The following is a 12297-nucleotide window of genomic DNA, read 5'->3' on the forward strand; positions in this document are numbered from 1 at the left end:
GTGTTTGTTGAGCAGAGTAGAAATTGTGAGTGTTTGTGATGTTGTTGAGAGGAGTTGCATTCATTCGGACGACCGGAAGTGAGTGTTTGGGGGAGGACTCAACTACGCACTACTGAACACAAAGGCTAATACACTGGAGTGATAAATTTTGGTTTCGTCTACTGCTAACCATGCAAGATGGGGAAAAAATTGTGTGATTTAGTTTTTTTGTGGTTCGAGAGTTACCCGGAATCAAGCGGGAATGGTGGAAACATGGAATTTTTTTTAATGTGGAATGATAAGAAAGATCAGAGACGAAAGCCGGAACATTCGATCGGCAAAGCTTCTGTGCTCGATTGTGTGATCGCTGGAGGGCATGTCAGGCTCAAAATCAGTCTAGGCTGTATTCTGTTCTAGTTCGGGTGAATATAAATTTTCAAAATGTTGAAAGCTGGGTTTGGTTTATAGTAGTTTGAGCTAGGAAGGGAAGAAACGCTAGACGAATTCCATGTTACCGGAGGGATTTTGTTCTCAATCCATCCGTAAAAACAAAAAAACAGAAGTACAAAATTGATCATAATTGACAATTGATTCATTCCATTCCATTCACTCATTCCAAATGGCTTCTTTTTATAGTCACAACCGCTCTCACATGATTAAGGAAGGATTTTGGTAATAGATTACCTATTGGCACCATGACTGTATTGGAATTGCACCACCCATTGGCTGAATTTCTCGAAAATAAAGATAATATTTTTCCATGACTTCCACTAACCAGTTTCCTTTAATGCCTTTTAAATGACAACATTTTTTCCAAAAAATATAATAATGCTCTTTTGATGGTAAAGAGGACAAGCTGGTTAATTTTCTAACAGCTAAAAGCATACATATAGCAGTTATTACTGAAACTCATTTAAAAGCTGGATCAAAACTCAATAGAGATCCAAACTTTTTATTTAACGTAATGATCAACTGCATGGAGCATGTGGTGGAATTGTAATCGTCGTGCACTGGCGTATAAAAAATCAACTTTTTTCGTCATTTGAAACCATAGCTTTTAAAACAAAGCTTGGTAAATACACTTTCATATATGCCTATTTGCTGGGAACCAAGTTAATTTACTCCAAAATTACTTGCGGAAATTGACTCGCATTAGGCCCATTTTTTTTTTTCGTGGAAAAAGAGAATATTCCTTTATGTTCGTAGGAGTCGTAGGATACCTGTAAAATTAATTTAAGAAGTTTTCTTCGAGGATTCTCTAGAAATTTGTTCATGAGCTTTTTTAGCATCTGTTCAGTATTTACTTCATATTTTTGTTCATAGTTTGAAAAATGCTTCAAGAGGTAATTGAACAAATTTTCCAGTGGTTATCACAAAAATAAAGCTAGTCCGTTTTTACAAAATATCTTTGGCATTGGCGTAGCTAGGGAGGGATGTAATTACGTCGCAATAATTACAATTATTATGAAATCATAGTTTCTGTAAATTTTGTGTCATTCCACGTTTTGTGGTTCATTCGCATTCATTTGTCTCAAATTGCAATTCATAAGAAGTTTTCATAAACATAAGTATTTAATTTCAATGCAGAAAATTATTAATATTTGAATCCGTCCAAGAATGACTTCTGCTTTACTATGCTTTCAGAACTTTCTCCACAGATTGTATTACTTCATGTTCATTGTAATAATCTTCTAAAAGTTTAATTACCTAGGAATTTTGAATGATATTTCTCTGGGATATTCTTTAAGAGATCTTACAGGATTTTATTTATGAAACATTGCATGAGATTCAGACTGCACAGGATGTTCCATTGCATTTCTCTAAAATTATCTCGAAGGATAAATCAATACATTTCTACAGAGATTAATCTATGTCATGTTCCAGACATATAAAAAATTCTTCGGAAATTTGTCGAATGTTTTCTTTAAGATTCAGTTCCAGTATTTTTTTTTTCTAGAAATACCATTGTATGTACAAGAATTTTTCAAGGATTTTGTAATGTAAAAAAAAATATTTTGAAATTTCAATGGCATTATACTTTTTCTTAATCCATCCCTTTTCGAAGAATCACTCCAGGCATGCTTTCATATATTTCTAAGTAACTCCAAAAATCCTGTTTGAAACATGTCTTCCAATGTTCGATCTAAATTTCTCACTGGTTTTATAACCTCTTAAAGTATTGCGAGAGCAAAATCAATAAGCAATCATTTTAGATTTTTTTTTAATTTCTTGCCCAATTTCTGGTGGAGAATTTTCTTGTTGGAATAATCAAATGCTTTCATGGATTTTTAGAGAATAAATGGTGATACAACTGAAGAAAATCCTTGCTTTTTATTATTGATTTGAACAAATGTCAACATAAAAGAAGAAAATCTTTTCAGAATAAAATTCTAGCGCACTTATGGAAAAAATTTCTTGGATTTCATTAATATAAAAAAATTGTAGAAATCAAAACAAATCCAATTTTTATCGCTCAGTGAAATAAACAGCTAAATTACCAATCAAAAAACATCCGCTGAGACGTATTTTCCATATTTTTGAAGGAATTTATGTTCAAGGGTCAAACATTCTTCAATTTTGACGAAACTATTAACAAAATCAAAAATCAAATTTAAAAAAGGATTTTTTTGTAGACTTTCCAACGAAATCCGTTTGAATCATTCTAAAAGAATTTCTTAAGATTTCTTCGGGAAGAATTTGAAGAACCCCTGGAAGATCTAACGAAAAATTTTCGATGTGTTTTAATGGAATTTCATAATGCCACTGTCAAAACAACTCAAGGGTATATTTGACCTCTGCCAAATTTTGTGGTGTTATCTTGAAGCACATCCTTGCTGCATTGCCAAGGATATGTTTTTAAAAATTTCGGATGAATTTTTTGATCACATTATCAAGCACTCACTTTAAAACTGGCTTATTCTAAAAATGTTTAAATCTCTATAACTTTTTCCTTGTTGAATCTTATTGTACCATTTTTTCACAAATTCTCAAAAAAATTCTGTTCAAAGGTTTTGTATTGGTTTTGATATTTGGTTATCTGAATACGGAGATAATTCAAAAATCTTTGGGGAACCGACGCGAAACCATAACCCACGTGAATATCTCAAGCTACAGTTGTTTTCCCATGTTCGGTTATTGGCTTATCGAAATAAGTAAAATTGGAGTAAATACTTTGAATAAAGAATTAAACAAATCGGTAAAATCGATTTTGAGTAACAAGCTTTTATGTTTTTGGTGCCTCTCTGACCGTGACAAGTTATTGCTAAGTTCAAAAAACATCATATGGGGTCATGCACAAATTACGTCACGCTCCAAGGCGGGGGAGGGGGTCAAGCCAAGTGTGACAAGCCTTACAAAATTTTCGGAGGACTCATACAAAAAGTGTGTTCAAGGGGGGAGGGGGTCGAAAAAATTTGAAATTTGGCGTGACATAATTTGTGTACCATCCCTATTGTATTTTATTTTCTCGGAGACAATTCAACCTATTTTGATGTTTTTTTTTTTAGAGCAGCTCCTTGCTACCTGACATTGTATTGCCCATATTTTATTTTCTTTGATAAAATGACTAAAACCAAAACTTCGACCAGAGAGATTTTATATGGGAAGTGTCGGTCTCCCAAGAAATACCAGAATATTTTCAAAACCAGATGACCAATGTTCCATACCGACACAGAATTCAAAAATAGAAGAGTTTATTGAGTTTATTGAGAACCTGTAAAAAATGTGCAAAAGAAACAAAATTGAGAAACAGAAACTTATCGCCATTTGAAAATTTCTTTTGTAATAAAAAAAAATTAAGCTTCCGGTAGAGGAGCCATTAACACGAAAAGTGCCTAGATATGGCGGACGGCGCGTAGGAATTATAATTTCGAAAACTCGTCGAGAATTAGGAGCAGACCGTTTGTTCAACATTCAATGTATGAATCTTGAGAAAAAATTTCAGAAACATGTTTATGGAACAATGAGTGATAGATTCAAGATTTTGCGACTTAATTTGTGGTGAACATTTGATGAAATTAATGCAGGAATTTCTTGTGGAATTAATGAAAATTATTAGAAGTAATACGAAGAGTAATTTCTTATAAGAATCTCAGTAAACTTTTTTGGAGTTCATGAACATTTCTGAAAAAAAAACAAAACCGGCACAAAAGTATGGAATTAGTGACAGGAACTGTTGATCTCCTGGACGAATTACTTGTTGAAATTTAATATTTGTTTTCGACAAACTCTTGGGGAAATTGACAATACATCTTCTTCTATTTGGCATGACGTCCCCACTGGGGCAGAGCCTGCTTCTCAGCTTAGTGTTCTTATGAGCACTTCCACAGTTATTAACTGAGAGCTTTCTTTGCCAAAGTTGCCATTTTCGCATTCGTATATCGTGTGGCAGGTACGATGATACTCTATGCCCAGGGAAGTCAAGGAAATTTCCTTTACGAAAAGATCCTCGACCGACCGGGAATCGAACCCAGACACCTTCAGCATGGCTTTGCTTTGTAGCCGCGGACTCTAACCACACAGCTAAGGAAAACCCCTGCCAATACATATCTATCTATATAAATAAAAATGGAGTGGTGTTTGTATGTCACGAAATGGCTTGAGAACGGGACAACCGATTTACACAATTCTTTCACTGTTGTTTTCTTGAAGGGTTCCGACGTGTTCGTGCGACGAAAAAGTTTAAAAAAAGTTTTCGGGAAATTTGGTAAAACGGGAGAGTACTAATATGCCATTTTGTATGGGAGGTACCATTGAGATCTTCCAACAGCCTACTTGATGGCAAGACGAAGTTTGCCGGGACCACTAGTCTATATAAATAAAAATGGAGTGGTGTTTGTATGTCACGAAATGGCTTCAGAACAGGTCAACCGATTTGAATGATCTTTTTTCCGTTTTGTTCATCAAGTGTTCCGACGTGTTTGTGTGTATAAAAATCCCAGGATATTCACCGGGAAAGTCGAAAAAACGAGCGTGAACGGAACTGTCATTTTGTATGGGACGATCCATAGCGTTTTTCAACAGCCTACTTGATGGCAAGACGAAGTTTGCCGGGCCCACTAGTATAGTATAATTATGAGAACTTTGTAAAAATGCTGCTTTATAAAAACAAATTTTCTTTGAGTAGAATAGCATATCCATGAAATTTCATACTAAAAAGATCGAAAGGGGTACAGGTCGTTAACGGGATAGAGCCAGGTCGAAAGACAAAAGGTCAGAAGGACAAAAGGTCGAAAGGACAAAGGGTCGAAGAACAAAAGTTAAGGGATAAAAGGTCGAAAATCTTAATTCAAAGAAGGAAAAAAATCCCACCAAGCAGAGTTTTCGATCTTTAGTTCTTTCGACCTTTTGCCCTTTCGACCTTTTGTCCTTTAGACATTAAGTCTTTCGACCTAGTGTTCATAAACCTAGTACAACACATAAGATTGTTCAATATGGATAAGCTAACCCCATGCATTTTGAAACGAATCATTAACCTTTACGATACCGACTTCCGACGAGGCGTTTTCAAACAGCTGCCATTTCGTCAATTTACATTCGATTTATTTGAAACTACCCTCAGTGTACTTTAAAAAGGTTTCAGTTGTTAGTCATTAATGGACCATTCTGTATTCGGAACCATGCCGGAGATATTTCGGGTTGCACTGGGGTCACAAGGGTGCCAAATTCGGGAAATGTGATTATTTTTTTTATATTTTTCAGCTACAACACTGAAGTTTTTATGTAAAACGTGAGATAATGGTCACTTGTCATCATTTCAACATAATTTGAATAAGTGGACCATTCCGGAACATCATAGCCGGTTCAGGCAGACATTTCCGTTTTTTGTCGGAAACATATCGTGAGACGTATCAACCTTCATAAATTCTGGAGCACATGTCAATAAAAGAAGAAAAATCCCGGTACAAACTGATGTAGCCACTCTAGATCTCCTGGCACAGGTTCCACGAGGGCCTCTTTGGAGACATTACCGTTTTATGTCCAAAACATACCGTGCGACGTCTCAATTTTCTTGAATTCGAAAGAACATGTCGATAAAAGAAGAATAAACTAAATATCCATTCTTCTTCTTCCTGGCGTTACGTCCCAACTGGGACAGAGCCGGCTTCTCAGTTTAGTGTTCTTATGAGCACTTCCACAGTTATTAACTGAGAGCTTTCTTTGCCGAATGACCATTTTTGCATGGGTGACCGGCCATTTGGCCGAATGCCGTTTGGCCGAACGCCATTTGGCCGAATGTCATTTGGCCGAACGGGTCATTTGGCCGAATGCCGTTTGGCCGAACCACGAAAAAAAATTGCTTTAACGCTGATAAGTAGGAGTCATAAGTGTGGCCCAATAACTAATCAGGTGATTAATTTGTTGATTTTGATAATGTGGCCGAACGTCATATTTGTCGCTATATTAGTTCTCCAAGAGAATAATTAAAACGATCCGTTAATTCAGGATGAAGTTTTGAACTCGCGTCAAGACTCTAAGCTGATGGGTTGGTTTGTTTCCGGATTACCAATGGTGTGCTAGGTTTACTCCTGATTGATTTTCATCAGAATTAATAATTGATATAATATTTTTTTGCATAACACTTGTTTTAGTTCTTATAAGAAATTTTTCCTTCTTTTGATAATAGGCTGTTCTTTCATATTTGAATATTTTTCATAGTTTATTGGAATTATGGCTTATTATTATGGCGCTCATAAAGATACAAATTAAAAACATATTTTTTAGCGCAAGGGTTAACTAAGGAAGAAGCCAAAACTCGTGTTTGCTATAACTATGAATAAAATCGCCTAATACGATTCGAAGCATTGAAGCGAACCGATGCTACAGAAGGACGAAAAAGTCTTAAACTGTTTTTTAGTTGCTGTCAAAAGCTGACTACAAACGCAATGAGAAAACCTCTCCTGACTACTATTACCGCTAGCAGGGAAGTTAATAATTTTTTTCATTTATGATGTTCTTCTTTCAGCATTGACTATTTCTTGAACTAATTCTAAAGAGCTGATTTATCCTTCTTTAAGAATAAATTGTTCTTTTTAATTCATTAAAAATTCATGCTAACTATCATCTATCATCAATTATTTTCAATTTCGGCCAAACGGCATTCGGCCAAATGACCCTTTCGGCCAAATGCCGTTCGGCCAAACGGCATTCGGCCAAATGGCGTTCGGCCAAATGACCCAGAACCCATTGTCTCGTATTTCCACAGTTTACTCACACACGGCAATAATTTCTTGTTAGTCTGGTAAAATTATGTTAATCCTTTCAAACGTAAACAACAACATTCGGGTTTCATGAGTTTTTGCCGGGTATTGCGACTGAATAATTTTTTACGGTTTGAGTTGATTGAGTTGATTTTGCATCAAAATTTCAAGCGTGAGATTTGCGAAGCAGATGAGTGATTCCAAGCAACAGCACCAACATTTGGTAAATTTTTTAATTCATTTTTTTCTATTGAGCTGAAACTTTGCACAGTTTTCCAGTTCCATCTAAATCGTCATTTTCCGATATCAAATCTTCAAGTTGAGTCACGACTAACTTTTCAAAAGGGTGTATGTGAAAATGGTTCAAAAATATTCAAAAAGCTGCACAGCAAAAACGGTTCGTTCGATTGTTAGACAACTAAAGAAACAAAGTTAGACAACTAAATAAAGATTCCAAAAAAAATACACACAGTAAAAAATTATTATTTTTTTGCATTAAAAAACATAATTTTTGACACAAAAACTCAAATATCTCAAAACCCTATCGGAATACCAACGTAATTTTTTGAGGGAAAACGGTCCATTATATTAGCTATCTACCATAAAAATTTGGTGATGGTAAACCAATAAACAAAAAAGTTATGACATTTCAAACATGTCACAATTTTCACATTTAGTAAAAAAAAAATTTTTTTTTTCGGTGTAAATTATTACGGGAACCGCAGTTTGTTGCTGATTTTATTGTTAAGGGCCTTGCGTGAATTAAACAAGTCGTTTTCATGTATTCATTAGTATTATGTATATTATATGTATAAATATCATGTATATGTATAAATATTATATGTATATGTATATATGTATAAATTAAAATGAATTAACAGATTACACGAAAATATTTTTTTTTTACCAGGATATTTTTTTTAGAGTATGATCGATGAGTTTCTAAATGTTATATATAAACTTTAAAAGTTTTGGATTTGGGTATGCGTTATGAGATCATGAAAACATTTTATTAATACTTATTTATTTATTTATTGTTATTCAATTTTTTTACAATATCGAACACTTTTGCATCATTATCAGTACAGTTCGAGTATAGTTTTGCTTTAATTTTATTTTCTGACAATGGAATTAAACAGTGAAATTTTTGGGTTCCTTGGATCGTTTTCGCGTTATTATATTGCTCGCTGAGCTCTGATGCCGTTAATTCGTACTCTTCAGTAGTAGTAAAACAAAATGATAATTTTGTTAAATCTTCTTCTTTTCTGCGATTCACCCAATCAAATAGTTCTTTTGCAGTTTCAATTGGATGCTCACGTTCTTTGGCTAAACTTGCTCTTGTGGCCATGCGCTTTATGGTTCCTCCAATAGCGTCACAAGGACCTTTGCCATGTGACGTAGCAAAGAAATGCCATTCTGCATCAATTCCGTACTTTGATTTAAATTGACATAGGCTCGAAAAATTCTTACGGTTTTTGTACTGCGATGCTGCTCCATCAGACATGAAATATATCTTTCTGATTTCTTTATCCTTATCAACGCGTAAAAAGTTAATCATTTTGGCAATGAACAAATTTACAGATACTGAGTCGTGTCTTAAATCTTCGAAAATTACAATAAAACTAAAATGTTCAATTTGCGTACTTCCATTGAAATAAATAACGAATGGATGAATTGTAGCTTGTTGTACGTTCCAGTGATGGGACTGCACTTCATCTTGCAATACAAAGCTATAGTTTTCAGAAAAATCACAAATGACTTAAAATTCACCATCTTGTAATGTATTTTTTGTATATTTTAAAAAGCGGGATTGCTCTGTTTTAATAAAGTCGTGAGGAATTAAACTTTCTAATTTCAAGCAAAAAAATTACACAAACTCATCTACAGGTTTTACAATAGTTTCTAGGTCACACCTTTCCGTGGTCACCCATTGCTCAAATGATAACTGATCAATATAATTTTCTTCAAACTCAGCGAATAAAGTATTTTCCAATGATGAAGAATCTGGACAATCCGAACAAGATAGTAGATAGCAATTTGATGTTGTATTTTCACACAAAAGACTATCAGTTAACATTTTAATATCCTTTGATAAATTGATTCTTTTCAAACTATGTAAGATTAGGTTAATATTTTCGTGTGTTGTGCACACACAAACATTATGTGTTCCTGAATTGGATAGAAGGTTGCATTGCCTTAGACGAAGGCTTGCAAATGAGGAAAAACCTACCTTAATATTTTCGTTAATTTCCTTGAAGCGTGTATACGCTTCTTTCAAAGTAGTCATCATTAATCGTTTTTGGATTGCTTGACGCTTTCCATCTTTTTTTACAGATACATAATCTTTTTGGCCAGGCATAGCTCTACTTACTTCATCGTCTTCAAAATATTGAATTATGTTTTCTTTTGTCTCATCTGTTAATGAAGTACTCGACCTAGCATTTTTGGTTGCAAGACAGTTATTTTTGAATTGTTTTGCGTCTTCTGCTGTATTTCTGTTGGTTTTGAACTCATCAAAGGCGTCTTGAATAGACCACGAGCTTGGCAGCATCGACAAAATCAATAATTTTTCTTTCCTTGTCGTGGCTAGATTCGAGAACCTTTCCTTCATATTCATAATTACCTCATCGTAGTCTGTATTTTCCACATCCTCAGGTCCTAATTTGAAGAGGTTTCTTCGTACAGCTTCGTTGATTTCACGGTATTTTTTCTCGGGATAATTGACGTAACCCATCTTCGTCCATTTAATCGGAGTCACTTTTATTCCAGCTATCCCTTCGTTGAAGCGTTCGATGTTGACCTTCTGGATGCACTCATCTTCTGATTGATTTGTTGAAACAGATGTCGCTGATGGTACCGTGGCAAGACTATCTGCACTTGGTACTTCTGGTAACTCCTCAGTTGTTGTCGGTGCATCTAGTAATTCCTCAGTTGTTGTTGTTTTCGAACTTCCTGCAACCTGATCCACCGATGATGTACAGATTGCCCGTTTGTCAACGTTTAAACGGCAGGACGTACAAATGCGTAAATTTGTATTCAATGTAGACATTGGAGCATAACCAGCCGCTTTCAGTTTATCTATGGTGCTTTCGGTGAGATTTCGTAGCTCTTTCGAACACTTTTTTTCTGCAAACGGCCTGCAACAGTTGAGAAAGCGACTACTCATGTTGCTCGTTAGATTTTAATAAACAAAATCACTTTTAAGTTTTTACTGACTAGTTTGGTGTCGTTTGCTTGACTGAAGAAAAATTTTACAATTAAATCTTTTATAACCATAGTGGTAGTATATTTTTAGCTTTTTCGTGAGTATGTTCATGGTATGTACCTATCATGTTTTTGATGTTGTTGAAGTTACTCGCTTTCTCCCAAATATGATTAACAAAGTCTATTCTCTACCAAGGCGGGTCTATACCCAGGTGTAATCAGATTTTAACTTTGTGGAGAAAACCAGCGCCGAGAAAATCGACCTGCTTTACGTATACTAGATCACCTGGGTATAGACCCGCCTTGTTCTCTACGAGGTAAACTTTTTGCAGGTAAACTAGTCGTATACCTGTATAGAAAACTTTTTTTGTAGCTTTTGTCTTCAATATTAGATTTCTTATAGGTTTCTTTTATCAAAAGGTTTCAACACTATTGAGAGAATTTTTCTTCAGTTACGTACAATAAAAAATATGACACTATCAAGACTTTAGATCATAACACTGGATCGCGTCTAACTTTCTAATAGCTGCTATAATAGTTATGAATAATTAAATAAAATATCATGAAAACAACTTGTTAACCTCATGCGGTACCCTTAACAAAAAATTCAGCAATAAACTGCGGTCCTAAAAAAAATAAACAATGAAAAAAAAAAATTTTCACTAAGTGTCAAATTTGCGAAATATTTGAAATGTCATAACTTTTTTGTTTATTGGCTTACCATCACCAAATTTTTATGGTTGATAGCTAATATAATGGACCGTTTTCCCTCAAAAAATTACGTTGGTATTCCGATAGGGTTTTGAGATATTGAGTTTTTGTGACAAAAATGATGTTTTTTAATGCAAAAAAAAAATTTTTTTACTGTGTGTATTTTTTTTTTTGGAATCTTTATTTAGTTGTCTAACTTTGTTTCTTTAGTTGTCGAACGAACCGTTTTTGCTGTGCAGCTTTTTGAATATTTTTGAACCATTTTCACATACACCCTTTTGAAAAGTTAGTCGTGACTCAACTTGAAGATTTGATATCGGAAAATGACGATTTAGATGGAACTGAAAAACTGTGCAAAGTTTCAGATATTTTTGAAATGGTCGATCAGAATCGACTTGCATGCCTCCGTGGAATCCCTCAGATCTCTAATGAGTTTACTCTCACGGGAGAGCGTATTGATTGAGATTTTGAGTGTGAGTCTATCAACACTGGCTTAGAGTATGCGAAATAAAAACACATATTTCAAATCCTTAAAGAAATGTTTCGATAAATTTCTTCTTCGCAATTTACGCACAATTGTATCGACACTACGCATTATGAAATTTGTTCCCGCGGGCCGCACGTGATGGCTGTATCTCTTAAGTCTGATAAGTTACGCAATTTTTTTCTTCGGGAAGCTGTTCTACTCCCAAAGTCCGCAATCAAAAATAGAAATGGTTGAAAAAAAAAGGGCTGAGGATCATTGCTCTATGCCCTAGGAAGTCGAGAACATTTCCAACCCGAAAAGATCCTCGACCGGTGGGACTCGAACCCACAACCCTCAGCTTGGTTTTGCTGAATAGCTGCGCGTTTACCGCTACAGCTATCTGGAGCCCTCACGGGTATTCACAGAGTTTTTTTTGGTGTTCCTGAAGCGTTACTACGAATTCCGGTGGGAATAAGTAGGCCATCATAGGATTTTCAAGGTTCTTAGAGCTTCGCAGATCATAAAAGGTTGTGGAAGGTTCAATATTTCATTATGAAATGTTACCATAAGTTTGATCAATGATAATAATAATCAATAATGTGCTCCGCAGAGCTCGATATGAAAACCGCTGCAGTAGAACACTGATTGTAAGTATATGAATTCTATTTGCATTAAAATAACCTAACGAAATCTTCAAAAAATTACAGCTTCGGAGCTTCTGTAAAGGACTGCTAACAG

At 34.9% G+C, this 12297-nt stretch overlaps 1 protein-coding gene across 17 annotated transcripts in view; it reads right to left on the reverse strand.

Moving 5' to 3' along the window:
• The window catches only part of LOC5571223 (potassium channel subfamily T member 2), a 716145-nt gene that overhangs the window by 71171 nt on the left and 632677 nt on the right, over positions 1-12297 (reverse strand). The gene's annotated exons all lie outside the window — the stretch shown is intronic.

The sequence above is a fragment of the Aedes aegypti genome, chromosome 2, assembly GCF_002204515.2.
Source record: "Aedes aegypti strain LVP_AGWG chromosome 2, AaegL5.0 Primary Assembly, whole genome shotgun sequence".
Taxonomy (NCBI): domain Eukaryota; kingdom Metazoa; phylum Arthropoda; class Insecta; order Diptera; family Culicidae; genus Aedes; species Aedes aegypti.